Here is a 15,497-nt window from a genome sequence, read left to right on the forward strand (position 1 = left end):
AAAATCATGTGATAGATGTGTGGTTCTTTTGTCACTTGGAAGACTCAAGAGCCTCACAGTTGGACTCAGACTGTTATGTGAGCAAAAGATACACTTGTATTGTGTTAAGATACTAGATGTTTGATGGTTGTCATAGCAGTTATTAATGAGCAGGACTTGCTACCTTCCTGCTTTTCCCAGTGGATAACAATTACCAGGCTTTTGTCAAAATGTGTAAATGCCAGTCAAGGAGCAAAGTGACTACGAGAATTATAGGATCCATCTGTTGCTATAGCAACTCCCCAGTGACTCACAATTTACTTCCTTTTGGAATATATCCATGATAGTTAAGCTGTTTCTTCCAAAATATTGTACAGATTAGTTAGAGGCTTCATGATTATCAGGACAGATACTAAACAGGCCCTGAATGGCACATGATTTATTTTCATTAAATGAATTATTGAAATGAATCTAGGGTGTTTATTAAATTTAAATTTGATAAAGAAAAAATTAACTGTTTTTCTTTATCAAATTATCCTTTTTTCAAAAATCCATTAAGCAAGATCATGAGCTAATTTTAAGAATGGGACAAAATCGATAGACTTGTTAGTCTCTTCCTTCTGATGTTTTTAATTCTTCTGCAGATATTTTAAATACAAAATTCATAGGATAGAGAGAGTGGTTGAAATATTGAGGCTGGTGATGTGGCTCAATCAGTAACTGATCACCACATAAGCATGAAGACATGAATTTGGTCTCTAGTACCCAAGTTTACAGCAGGGTTGAATGAATGAGAGTGAGCAGAGGTCACTTTGTGGTTTCAAAATTGGATGACTGATAAAATTTTAATAGAAAATGGGGAACATAGGGAAATGAATTAATTGGAACGATTCTTTAGAAGGAAGATAAGGTCTGATAAAATATTTCAAGTTTAAAGTTATAAAGGTGCATGTTTACAGATAATTAGGAGAAATCTGAGAAAGATAACAGTGTGGTATAGTGGTAATAAAAAGCATACCTACACAGAATTACTCACTGTAAGTACAAGGCTAGAAGTCTGTATGGAAGCAATGAGAAGGCAAAGTGTTAATGAAGTCTCCCTAATGTGCATCTTCAGATATAACAACAGAGTCCTTTGGACCCAGAACTTATACCAATATAAGGTAAATTTACATATTAATAAATGTGATTAATATTATTAAATTGACTGTAGCATGATAGCAAAGTGGTTTCTGGCAATCTTTGGTATTTGAAAAGGTAGATTCACTATATAGGTCTTCAAATTAATACCTCTATGATATGAGACAAGTTACGTGAAGTCTCATCCCTTGGATTCTTCAGCTGCAAATTTGAGATAATACTAAATGTCCACCTAATAAAAAGCCCCTGAGAATGTGCCATGAGCATTTAACATAGGGTCTTAGCAGATGGCTTAGGAGGGAAATGTCTGGCCACAGTACTGAATAGAGGAGGACCATGATAAAGTGTGGTTGGGTTTTGATGAGAATTCAGTTATATTTCCTGGCATGCAGATGGTTTTTTCACTGATTTCTCACTTGTCAGAAGACAGAAGACAGAGAGAAAAGGACCACATGTCACTTCTAAAACAACTAACCTTCTTGTGAAGGCCCTATCCTCATAACTTAATTCAAACCCAACTACCTTCTAGAATTTGTGAGAGGACACCATACCATGTAATCTTAAATACTTAATATAAATTCAATTAATTGTGTCACCATTAGGAATAATTCTTTAGCATCATTTTTTTTCTCAAGAAATGTACTAAGCATTCTAAAACTCAGAACAAATTCAAAAACAACAATGCTGAAAATGAAAATCAGTTAAGAATTGCATTGTATGAAGAGAAATAAATGGAAATCATAAAATCTCCATCACAGAAGAAAAAAATTCTAAAAATGTTTGTGCACTTACAGAGTAACTGCAGACTTGCTGCAATAAATGTTTCAGGTTAGGAGATCATGCGTATTTTATTTTAATTGGTGTGCTTGCTAAGTTTGTGTCAACTTGACACAGACTATAGTATTCTGAGAGGATGAACCCTCAATTGAGAAAATGCCTCCAGAAGATCAGGCTGTGGGCCAGCCTATAGAGAATTTCTTAATTAGTGATTGACGAAGGAGGGCTCAGCCCACTGAGGGTGGTGCCATTCCTGGGCTGGTGGTCTTGGATTCAATAAGAAGGTAAGCTGAGCAAGCCAGGTGGAACAAGTCAGTAAGCAGCACTCCTCCATGGCCTCTGCATTAGTTCCTGCCTCCAGGTTCCCGCCCCGTATGAGTTCCTATCCTGGCTTCCTTCACTGATGGGATACAATGTGGAAATGCAAGCCCAATACTCCCTTTCCTCCCCAACTTGCTTTTGGTCATGGTGTTTCATTGCATCAGTAGAAACCCTAATTAAGACAATTGATAAATGTTGTTCCCAAGGAATACAAGTGAAATAAGAAAGCAACAGTCAGGCATGTTTAATTGCCTAGTACAAGATCCATGTTATGTCTAAGTAACTCATAGCATATTCAAAGCTGACTAGCAGTGCTGCTTCTCTACCCTTTTATAGCACTGTAGTCATGGGCATCGTTAACTATTTCCACTTCTGTTCTAACCTGTAAAAATTGCTTTCAATTTCTAGAGTTCTTGGCAGTACCAGCTAAGAAATGTGTGCCTGTAGGTTTCATGTGAAGACACCTGGTTAGAAAGGAGCCATCTGCTTCACACCTGCTCTATTTTCGTGACATCTCTTGGTGCTCTCTACTGCAGACTCTGAATTCCACTTGGCTTGTCTCTATTTGTTTGGGCTGTGTCACTGCAGAGTTATTATAGCTCTCTTTACCCTAAACTAAAAGTCATCTCTTCTTTTCCAGGAAGGTATTTTGTTTTGTAATTATTGTTCTTAATAAAACCACTGAATCATTCCTTGTAGATTATAGCACCAAGGCATAAGGAGCTTGGCATACTGAATGCAATATAAGTTACAGCAGACACAGGCTAGTACTTAATAATTTCGGTAGTAATCTAAAACAGTGATCTTAGTGGAAAGGACCCACTGGATACTCTTTTGTAAGGATAGTTGGACTAGATTCAAAGAGGGTATGTGGTACACCTTTGATAGAATGCAGAGTTACTGAAGATTCAAACAGTGGAATATGAGGAAGGGCATTTCTTTTATTCCCCTGCATTTCTCTGTATAAAAGAGTGAAAGTAGGGCATATTATCATCTGAGACCAAGTTTTGACTGTTTTGTTACATCTTTCTCAGCAAAATCAAGATAATAAACTTACTTGCCTGGACATTAGAACATGTGGATCTCTGGATCTTGGGCATTTGAGCTATTTAATCTGTTGCTGGGGGAGACCTGCCAGGTATTACAAGCACAATATTTTAATCTGGGGAGAGAGAAATGAATCTCTTTGATTTTGAATTTGTTTATTTGATTCCATTGATGATACTTTGAATTCCAAAATCATTTCTTATTTGCAATACAGGCAGTGTCTGAAAAAATTGTGCCTTATTACCTAACATTGAGAAACAACAATTTAGATTTTGATTCCCTAGCAGAAATATCTTCTTAGTGCTACTATAGTAGGTGGAGAGGGGCATGACTAAATCCAGGAGTCACACAGAATAGATATGCCTGACCTCTTTATTACATATATATTGCTGTAATAAACACCATGACCAGAAGCAACATATAGAAGGAAGGATTTATTGGAGCTATGGTTCCAGAGGGATAAGAGTCTGTCTTGACAGGGAATTGTGGAAGCAGGTGGAAGTCATGAGGGCAAGAGCAGCCAAGAGCTCACATATCGAAACACCAGCAGGAAGCAGAGAGAACGAACTTGGAATGGCACAAGTCTTTAAGCTCTCAAATCCTGCCTCCAGTGACACACTTCCTCCAGCAATGTCACCTCCTAAGCTTCCCCAATCAGTGATACTGCCTGCCAAGACCTTAGGAAACATTTTATTCAAACCACCACACCAACCAATCCCTGAAAGCAGATAAAGGAACAGTGATCAAGGAAGGAAATGGGATGTGTTCTCAGGAGAACTACATTTCAAAGATTTAAGGTCTAATGACCTAAGATCTCGGTGTTATGTAGTAAAAAGAAAGAAAAGCAAGAATGAACTCATTCCAAGTCATCTTGGTCTGACCATGATATTATTATTGTCTTAGGCAATTGTTTCAAAGTAGGCCATTTAGGGCTTTGCTGATAACAAATGTCTCTGTTGCTTACTGTTTGCGTCTGTTCTTCATTTAAAATATTCATCCGTTGGACCTGTTCTTGGTATCCAAGGAAACTGTAGAGGAGAAAGACTCAGACAATGCAAAAGTAATGTGAAGAAACAAGATGAAGTCAGAACAACAACAAAAAAAAAAACTAGAGTCAGCTAGGTCAAGGACTGGCCACTTCTTAATTAGTGCCATCAGAACCCAATTCTGTTTCCAGAACACTGGAGAAAGCATAGGCATGACAAGGAGTATGTTATTTCAAATGTGGCATGGTTTAAAATCACAAAACACAAACTGTGGTTAGGATTGTGTTCTTACACATCTTGCTCTAACTAACCCTCTCAGCAGCATATGGTAAGCTTACTAGTCAGAAGTTCTCCAATGCTGACATTGTCAGTCCCTTATCCAAGTTACTCTGTTACCATCTTTCCTTCCCCTGACTTTCTCAGTATCATTGGAGAATGCACAAAAGCAGACATGGACAAGGGCTGGCTTTTGTACTCTCGGTAAAGACTTAATTAAGTTAATTCAACAGACCAGAAAGAAAGGAAGATTTATCAATAGATTCTTTCTTTAAACTGAATAGCAGACTCAGCTACAGGCAATTGAAAGGTGCTATTCCCTGGGGAGAAAAAAAAGCCTACAGGGTGCAAGGCATCTGCCTCTAAGAAGGGGGGAAGCTAAGCAAGTGAATTGAATTTGACATCTGTATATTCCTTCTCAAACAGTGTGTATCAGGAAATCTTTATTTTTTTTAAGATTTATTTATTTGTTTGTTTGTTTGTTTAGTTAGTCAGTCAGTCAGTCAATCAGTTAGTTAGTTAGTATATATGGTGCTTTATCTGCATGTATAACTTTATGCCAGAAGAGGGCATTAGATCCTACTATAGATGGTTGAGAGCCACCATATGGTTGCTGGGAATTGAACTCAGGACCTCTGCAAAAACAGCCAGTGCTCTTAATTGCTGAGCCATCTCTCCAGCCCATTAGGAAATCTTTTCCTTCAATATTTCAGCTTTTTTTTTAAAAAAAAAAACTTGTGACTACTGTTTATTAAAAGAAAAATTCATATTAAACCCACCCAAATACTTTAAACAATGGCTCTGCAGTTCTAAATGTGGAGTTTATCTTCTTAGTAGAATGCATTACTCTTATCATCAGTGTGTGATAGTGCACTTGGAATACTCCCAACCAGACAATTTCTCCATGTGTCAAAGTTTATATAAGGACTACATTATGTAGATATGGTTGGTTGATGCTCTCATGGCAAAATAATTCCCTACCTAAAGAATATAGCTGCTCACAATGTTTTTCTTTCCTGCATGGCCAACCCTCACCCTAAGACTGGCTTATATCTAACCCTAATTAAAGACACTTCTATCAGTTATGATATCAATGATCTCCCAGAAGCTGAAGACCAAGAATAGACCTCTTGTCTAAGGCCAAACTATTTACCACACAGACTTCACTTAATAGGCCATATTGAGATTGTTTTCTATATGCCAATTCCAGGATTTTACTTTCATAAAACTTAAATATTATTATGCTATTGGACTATTACCATGCACTTAAACCTAATACCAAATAGATCCAAGGTACTAAGTATTGGAAAGAAACAGTAATCACTGAATTAAAACTTATATAATCAGTAGTTTATCTATGTGGTTGCAGGTTGCTTTCTAAATAACAATTTAACTCATATCGTGATTATTTTTTGCAATCATAATAAACTAATGATAACTGTATTATATTAATAAATTAAATTAAATAGAACTTTTTAATTACTACTTGGAAAAACAGTGGCTCTACCAAGAGTGTCCTAACTTATAGAGGACCAAAGATAGAAGCCTGTACTAGTTCTCCATGCTTTCACAGAAACAGAGGACTCCACTCTTAAAAATCTGGGTATAGCCTTTCTCAATCTTCATTACAATAGATACTGTCCGTGCTTTTGCGTTATTTAACTTTTTCTAGGTTTCTTAAAAGGTTCCACTATAGGGAACATTTGTTAAATTCTCATTGCCTGGGAGTCAGGGAATGCATAACATGGCAGACTGCTTCAACTTCCTGAACGATAGGATTGGACAGCCTTATATAATCTAAAGTGAAGAATTCATCAAAACTAGCAATGGTATTGGTATTCTATGAAGCACATTTATACACATTACACTGTCTTAATTTAATAATTTACAAAACTTAAGTGGTCTCATTACCACCATCATTATCATAATTAACATTTTTAAGCAATTGCTTGCTAGGTTCTACACAATCATATTTTGTATTCCAATCAATTTTTATGAGATAGTTACCTTGCATGTGCCTTTACTAGTAGAAAAATAAAAGCTTAGAGAGTGTCAATGGCTTCTTCAATATTACATAACTAATAAATGGCCTAAAAAACTTGAGTGTCAGGCTATGCAATTCCAAATAAATTAAACCTTGTGCATCTACAGAAGATTGGTATCCCTGTCAGTATTAGATATTTTGTTGAATTTATAATATATAATATGTATAACAAGTATCTTCGAACTCTATTGATTAAAACTACTTTTATATGTAAGTGGTACTCAATACATAATTGTAAAATGAGCAAATCAATGCATACCACAGTCTGGCTAAAAGGCAAGATGTCAGCAGCTAGAATCTTCCTCTCTGTTTTAGCTGGTGGGTTGTAAATCAAGGGGCATTGACATCCACCTTATAAGGAAACAATACATATTCATAATGGCAAGGTGAATAATAAATTTAATTGCTTCTCTTCCTAACATCTTCCAAAATATATTTTAAAATCTGATCTTTTGGGATGTGATGTGTTATTAAAATTTCTATGAACCACTATGTTCTTCAAGTCATTACTTTTCACCTTTGATTTTTGAAAATAGATTGATAGCAGATACTAATAAGAGAAAAGAAGTTGTGTGACTTCCTGGCGAGACATGAAGTAACATCTGTGTATAAGGCACCAATAACAGACCAAGGAAAATAGCCTAACCATGTCTACCTTGGTGAAACAATGGGTACCCAGGAGTATGGGTGACTCACCAGAATCTCCTCTTCCCAAGAAATTGTTTCTTGCTTAGATAGCCTCAGGCAGGGGCCCCATGACTCTTGTATATGGATGAACTGCCTTGGACTTATAAGTTACATTAGCATATTCAGCCTTAGGATTCCCTCTTCACCTTCCAAAAGGGAATGACTACAAAACAATGCAATTCCTTTAGATCCTATATGCTTTCTGCCCAATTGTCCAAGATATTCCCTAATCCTTGGCGATATAGAACTATTTTCTTTTATTTATGGCTGAGCATTTGGCCATTATGCCATAGTAACAGTTACTTTTTCTCAGTAGTTTATGAAACACCATGGTAACTACTGCCTACTGCAAAATGCATTTTCCTCTACAACTAAAGGTGAAAGAAGCAATAATAGGCATAAATATAGATATTTATAAGGTAATTTGATGGGTACATTATATCCATTTAATAAAAAATAGCTGAAGTTTCTCCTCTAGGACCTATGATCTACTCAGCCACGGGCTTTTTATCCTGACATATAGTATCAAACATGGATTCCCTCTTGTAAAACAGAATTTGAAATGAAAGTGAAAATTGGTTGACTACGTCCATAACCACTGTCTCCCTATTATACCAGTTGACACATCTGATCTTGTATATTGACTCAAAGACAATTGCAAGGTTCAGAATGGAACTGGACAGCAGTTAAGTTTGGTTGCAGCCTGTTTCACAATGTCATACAGCCAAACTGTGCAATGTATTTAGAAACAAGGACTTGGCATCTAGTACTGTCATGAAACCAATATAGGAGGTAGACTTATAATATTTTTGAGATTATTATATAATGATTATATCATTCATTGTGCCCAAACTCTTCCATGGGCCCCTGCCTTTTTCTGTTTCAAATTTACGTATTCCATTCTCCAATTGTTGCTATATGTACATGTACAAATACCAGAGGAAACAAAAGTTTACCTAAATGTGAACTGAGCACAAAGAAACAGCTTTTGTGGTTTGGGGGAGTTTGGGAGTCTCTCTAGTCAACAACTCATTCAGAAATAACCCATTCCTAGTTCTGGGATCTATAATCACCTTATAGTTTCTCAAAGAGCCCATTTCCTACACATATATTACCTCTAATTCATTTTTTTCTTGTACGTATTTTTTGAAATTCAAATACAATTATATTAATTTCCCCTTCCAGTTTCATTTACTCACTCTAACCCCTTCCATGTCCCTCTTACCACCTCTCTCTCTCTCTCTCTCTCTCTCTCTCTCTCTCTCTCTCTCTCTCTCTCTCCAGTGTGTGTGTATGTGTATTTCTGTGTTTATATTCTAGAGTGTCCCATATTTGTATAACAGTTTTCCAAAGCAAATACTCAGAGGCTAGAATTATATGATTCTATTCATGAATAATAAAATAATAAACTCTATATAGAGTGTGGGCAGGATCTTTCAAAGTCCACTGCCATCAATTAATTTCACAGTTCAGCAGCTAAGGGTATACTAAAAACACAACATTATAAAAACACAACACAATGATCTTCATTTCTTTCAATTGTGTCATCAAAGTACAGCAGCCTGGACAGGGGATACTGCCTTGTGAGCTCTATAATCCATTGTCATTCTCTGTCATCCAACCTGCTTCCTATTCCGGGGGTACTACAGTGAAATATTTACAATCTAAGAAATAAAGCATGCCTAAAGATCAGAGGACAGAGACAGCCACCGAGTTAAATTAGGCAGTGGTGGCACACACCTTTAATCCTAGCACTCGGGAGGCGGAGATCCATGTGGATCTCTGTGAGTTCCAGACTGGACTATAGGAGATTGATCCAGTCTAGGAGAGAAACAGAATGAGACAGTGGTGGCACACAGCTTTAATCCATTAATCCCAGCACTAGGAAGGTTGAGATAGGAAGTGAAAGGGCTGGGGCAAAAAAAAAAAATTTAAAAAAAAAAAGGCATGTAAGGCGTGAAGAGACAGGAACCAGAGGACTTTCGGCTTAGGACTCAGGGATATTCAATCATAGGATTAGTGGAGTTGGTGAGGTGAGAAATGGCTGTGGCTCAGCCTGGTGTTTGGCTGTGGATCTCTGCATCTGCTTCCATCAGTTACTGGATGAAGGCTCTATCATGACAGTTAGGGTAGTCACCAATCTGATGATTCACCAGTTCAGGTACCTTCTCCACTATTGCTAGAAGTCTAAGCTGGGGTCATTGAAAGATAAACCGTGCTGGTGGTGGGTGCTGGTTACCACATGGAAAGGTCACAGTCATGACAGAGCCCAGTGTTAGTTTTTAGAGCTTTATTGGAAAGAAGGAGGGGATAGGAGAGAGGAAAGCCAGGCCTGGAGAGAGAGAAAGATGGCAGGAGCAGAGCAGAGCAGGGAACAGAGAGAGAGCAGAGAACAGAGAGAGAGGGTAGGGGTCCGCAACCGGCTTTTTAAGGCACAGATTGTGTAGTTGCCAGTGCCTGCTGGTGACATTAGATGCCAGACCCCAAGCTGCATTTATGCAGGAGTGAGGACAGGATCCTAACTGTCATCCTTGTGGATTCCTGGTAATTTCCCTAGCACCCAGTTTCTCCCTATCCCCATGATGTCTCCCTCTGTCATAGTATCTCTTTCATTGCTCTCTCACTCCATCCCTGTTCCAGCTCGACCATCCAATTCCCTTATGTTCTTATCCCCCACCCCTTACCCTCCATTGCCCACCCTCATCCCCAGTTTACTCATGGGGATTGTATCTATTTCTCCTTCCTGGAGTGATCCACACATCCCTCTTTGGGTTCTCCTTGTTAGCTAGCTTCTCTGGAGCTGTGGGTTGCAGTTTGGTTATCCTTTGCTTTACATCTAGTATGCACTTACGAGTGAGTACATACCTTCTGAGTCTGGGTTAACTCACTCAGGATCTGCTTAAGGGGCCCCCTAGCAATAGGATCAGGATACATTCCTGGTACATGAGCTGGCTTTTTGGAGCCCATTACCTATGGTGGGACACCTTGCACAACCATGAGGCAGGGGGAGGGGCTTGGATCGGCCTCTACTGAATGTACCAGGCTCTGCTGACTCCCAATGGGAGGCCTTACCTTCTTGTTTGAGGGAATGGTTGGTGGGTTGGTGGTTGGGATGCTGGAGGGGCAGGAAGAGGGAAGAGGGGGATCTGTGATTAGTATGTAAAATAGAAAATTAAGAATAAGTTTTTTTAAAAAAAAGAAGTGACTGTGGCTTGTTCCTTTATCTCTCTGATCTTTCAGCATTTACACCAGTATCTGCCTCTAGGTTTTTATTATAAGGATTTGTACAGCAGGTACTACCTCAGTGCCATTGTGTATCTTCCTGCCTCCTGGACTTTATTTGGACATGTTCCACTATTTGGCCCTGCTTGTGTTGCAAAGAGAAAGAAGGAATGTTCTTCTCCATGTCACTGTCCATTGCAGTCTACTTCCAAGTTCTTTCATTGCCAGTTGGGCACCGTGGCCATTGCCTGCCCATCCAGAAAACATGGCTCTTGAAATGTTGTTGTGCCATAACAATATCAACCCCAGATACTTACTTACACAAGAAAACATTGGATTATTTACTTTGGATAGTTGACCACCCCTAGAATAAACTTAATCTTTTTCACCTGTGCTATTCCTTTCCCCTTTTTAGTTAACTTTCTCAGAATTAACACCTTCCAAAGCCGTTCTAAGTATTCCACAGGCTCATTAGAACAACATTTGGCTTTCTGTCAAAATATTTCCTGTGGTGGTATTGTGTTCCCCAAAACATTGTGTACTCTAATAAATTCATCTGGGGTCAGAGAACAGACAGCCACTAAATACAAAGGCTAGAAAATGGTGGCACTCACACCTTTAATCCTAGCATTCCAGAGACAGAAGTCCCTCTGGATCTCTGTGAGTTCAAGGCCACATTGGAAATAGCCAAGCATGGTGACACACACCTTTAATCCCAGAAAGCCAGCCTTTAATCCCAGGGAGTGGTGGTAGAAAGCAGAAAGAAATATAAGGCGTGAGGACCAGAAACTAGCAGCTTTTGGCTGGTTAAGCATTTGGCTGGTTAAGCATGTGGCTGGTTAAGCTTCAGGCTTTCCAGCAGCAGTTGAGCTGAGAGCCATTGGGATGAGGACACAGAAGCTTCCAGTCGGAGGAAACAAGACCAGCTGAGGATCCGGCGAGGTGAGATAGCTGTGGCTTGTTCTGTCTCTCTGACCTACCAGCATGGACCCCAATAACTGGCCTCGGGTTTGATTTTATTAATAAGAACTTTTAAGATTCATGCTACAGTTTCCCCTAGAAAATCCAGATAGGCTCAAGTCTTGATATGTACACCTTCAAGTGAACTGTACATATTTCATTGGCTGTTTTCCCTCTTTTTCATCCCCTCCTGAGTATTTTACACCTTATACTCCTTATTTATTTGCTAGTCTAAATAATCAATAAGTGCCATAATCTTTCCTATACCTTAAAAATCACCTCCCACCTCAACAAAGTCCCAAAAGCCCCATGTCAATCCTAATATCCTTCTTAATTTGGCTCCTTTTTTTACCTCTCCTAAGAAACATAGTCCCATCTTCAATGCTTAAGCTGGCATTTTAGAACATGTTTTTCTAATTCAGACAGTTCAGATAAAAAATATTCTCTATTACAATTTACTTTGTTGAATGGACATTAAGGCCAGAAACTTCATGTGATTTTCCCTCTTTTGTATTGATGTTCAGACCTGAGAAGTAGCTTCTTCTCTTTAACCTGGTTCTCTCCTGCCTCAGAGCATGATTCAGTCCATGGATCCAAACCTTTGAATGCCAGGAAGGGCTTTTTAGCACAGATCTAATTTGTTATCTTTTTCCTCTATTTTCGGCCAGATGTAAGAAATGGCAAGCCCACAACTCCACCTCATCCTCCTCATCAATTTTCCTGCCAAATCAGAGATTAGTACAGAGGCAAGAATCAGCATGTCACTCTCCATTGTAGACTGTTACATAAACAAGCTTTTCCAGGGCAGACATTGGAACCTCAGCTGTATGTTTTATTAACCACAGCAAACTCCACACAACCCTTAACATAATGTTCTCATGATCCCATCCCATATGTGCTGCTTTCAAGGACTGCAATACATTATGTAGCTTCTCAGCTCCTTGAGGGACAGCCTGACACTAACATATCTTAATCATTAAGAATGTGTGTTACCCCATACCACATAGAACATGACCAACCTGAGATTCCCTGTTCCCCAACAAGTATTCTCTGCTCTCAGATGGCTTGTTCTTGATTCTTTGTGTTCTCTTCCCAACTTCAAAGTAGTTTTATCACAGTTACCCACCAAAGAATAGCATCTTCCCTAGACACCTACTACTTATATTAAGAATCGCTGACTGCGTATATTAAGCCAAGGAGGGATGGTGTGTATTCCATAACTTTCATAAACTTCTTGTGCCTTGTAAGATCTGTTAGCTTCCTGAGTCTTAAGAGCCTCCTTACTCTGTCCACAGAGAAATGTTTCAACTTTGGAGTAAGTAGCTACACAACAGTAATGTTACAGACAGAGGTGAAAAACATTTAAAGAGACTAGTCAGGTTACCACATAAGGATACATTCCCACCCTGATCTCCAAAAATAATTATGTCCCCAAGACAGAAATTATTCTCTTAGGCAGTCACAGTCACGAATATATTTTTAACTGCTTCACAAAGATAGCTTGCAGCTCACTGTAAGTCCTTCAAATCAATATATTGTAAACTACTAATGTCAAAATTATAAAATAGTTTATAGTTTCATTTTATTCTTTTAGTCACTTGATCTCTCTTCATCCTCAAGTATTACTATTGTCACATTGTATTTGTGTAAGCTAAAGCACAAAGAAGTTAACTGGTTGGTCAAGCAAAGACAACTGACCAATGAAGTATCATAATTTGAATCCGAGCTTCAAAAATAATGTGTTTTTTTCCTTTTTTTTTTTTTTTTTTTTTTTTTTTGGGTTTTTCGAGATAGGGTTTCTCTGTGTAGCTTTGTGCCTTTCTTGGAACTCACTTGGTAGCCCAGGCTGGCCTCGAACTCACAGAGATCCACCTGGCTCTGCCTCCCGAGTGCTGGGATTAAAGGCATGCGCCACCACTGCCCGGCCCAAAAATAATGTTTTAAGGATATGCTGCCTGCTATAAATACAAAACGTGTTTGAAAGAATGCCCATCACTAAAACCAATTTTGAGCTTTGAAGAATTATGGGAAACAGAAAAAAATAAGCCTGTCGCTACCACAACCCATTTCCACATCACCAAAGAGACTTGAGGAAATTTAGTTTAGTGGTTTTCATGCTACTGGATCTGCCTTCCTTGTAAGATGTCAAATGAAGTCAGTTGAACAGGTGACAGGGAATGTCACTTTGTTTGGAGCACTGATGACATGCATGTGGCAGTTAAGCTAAGACAGTTTCAAAGACAGTCTTTTCAGAAAATGTTTCTCATACCATTCCATGTTCCTTTAACACAGTCCTAGCCCATATGGAGGGCTTTAACTCTATATGGTGGCAATGCTTTACAAATTAAAAAGTTTTCTGTCATTTAGAAAAGTTGCTCATCATACATGAGTCTCAGTTTTCTTATATACAAAAAGCATTGTAACTGATAATAGCTAAGCTACAACTATAGTATTGGTTTCTTAGTATATTTTACCCTTTCTTATTTGTCAAATATGTGATATATGTCCTTTCATTTGCTCTTCAGATGCTCTCAGATGTTAATCAGGATTATCATTTCCATTCTCATGTATAGAAAATGGCTTTTAGAAGTGTAACTATTGGATGTTTAATGATAATTCAGAGAGAATAGAAGTGAATTTCAGAAAGAGCAGCCTGCAGGATCACCTTGAACTAGATTTTAAAATTCTAACTCACTGTGTATTAGTTTTGTGTCATTAGTCATTGCTTTCTTGTCTGTGAGCCTAACATTTCTCATACAAACTAGGGAAAATATAATGCTCATTTTGCACATTTGCTATGAGAGTTGAGGTGATGGATGCAGTACACCCGACAACAGGTATTGTGGGAGATTCCCTCCTCATTCTCTTTTGCTGTAATATCTGCCTTTGAAACATTTCATGATAAAATGGTTGCTGTGAAATCTTTATCATCATGGCTAAAAGTGGCAATGTCGTGATTTAAAGTAATTCATACAATAATAATAATCCACACCATTGGTACAATGACTACCACACTTAGAAGAGAGAACTTCACATATACATACTTTAAAGATGTTCAGATGTCTCTAATCTTCCATGACTATATGTTCTACTCTAGTCAAGCCTTTAGTATTAGTGGTGACAATAAGTCTTCCCTGTGTACAATTTGTGAACTCTGTAATTGCAGTTTAGTTCTTTACGGAAGGTTTGGATATGACAAAGTAATTCATTCTTTTGCAATTTTCTACTTCATTTCAATTACAGAGTTCATTATAGGAACTGAGTTTCTAATTTATCATGCTTATTCTTTTTAATTAGAAGCAAAACCTTAGTGGAAATGTTTTTTTTTTTTTTTTTTTTTTTTTGCATCTTGATCATCAGAAACCTGGATTATAAGTATAGCAATTCTTAAATTCCCAAATGTGGGCAGTGCTGACTTTGCAATTAGCTCTGTCTAATATGTAAATTGTACTGTTTATACAACAGTAGTGAGTTTTCAGGTATCTGGTGTTTCTCACTCAGGTGTGACTTCCAATCTGATAATTAGTTTTCTATCGTACATTTTTCATTGTAGTCCAAGGAGCACATTATTCTCAAGTCTTTGTTGGGTCTCCCAGGTAGAACTGAATGGTTATGTTTTCAAGATCACCTCATGTTGAAAACAAGGAAAATTATACTTTCCAGTAGAATTGTGAGAACGTGAGAAAACAGACATGGAAATCACACCTTAGTGAGATGCACCTGATACCTGAAAACTTACTACTGCTCTACACACAGTACAATTTACATATAAGATATATTGTAAGGATACCATGCAGTGTCATGATATTTTTTCCAGACTCTTAAATATTGTTACTATCAAACTTCATATTCTTATAGAATTAATTTACACTCTATATGGAAGTTCTTCAAAAATGTCATGATGTGAATAAAAAAACTATGGCTGTCTGAAATCACATATTCATTCAGAGTTATCAACCAGCCACTGGTTCTCATTTATTAAACTTAAAAGGTAGCACTCTGAATGGAAAAGTCTGAAGTCCCTCCTGGACTTCTGAGGCTTCTGAACAGAGCTGCTA

At 38.0% G+C, this 15,497-nt stretch overlaps 1 protein-coding gene across 4 annotated transcripts in view; it reads left to right on the forward strand.

Annotated features, from left to right (window-relative positions):
* Positions 1 to 15,497, forward strand: part of Grm5 (glutamate metabotropic receptor 5) — a 480,702-nt gene that overhangs the window by 364,332 nt on the left and 100,873 nt on the right. The gene's annotated exons all lie outside the window — the stretch shown is intronic.

Source organism: Peromyscus maniculatus, chromosome 1 (assembly GCF_049852395.1).
Source record: "Peromyscus maniculatus bairdii isolate BWxNUB_F1_BW_parent chromosome 1, HU_Pman_BW_mat_3.1, whole genome shotgun sequence".
Taxonomy (NCBI): Eukaryota; Metazoa; Chordata; class Mammalia; order Rodentia; family Cricetidae; genus Peromyscus; species Peromyscus maniculatus.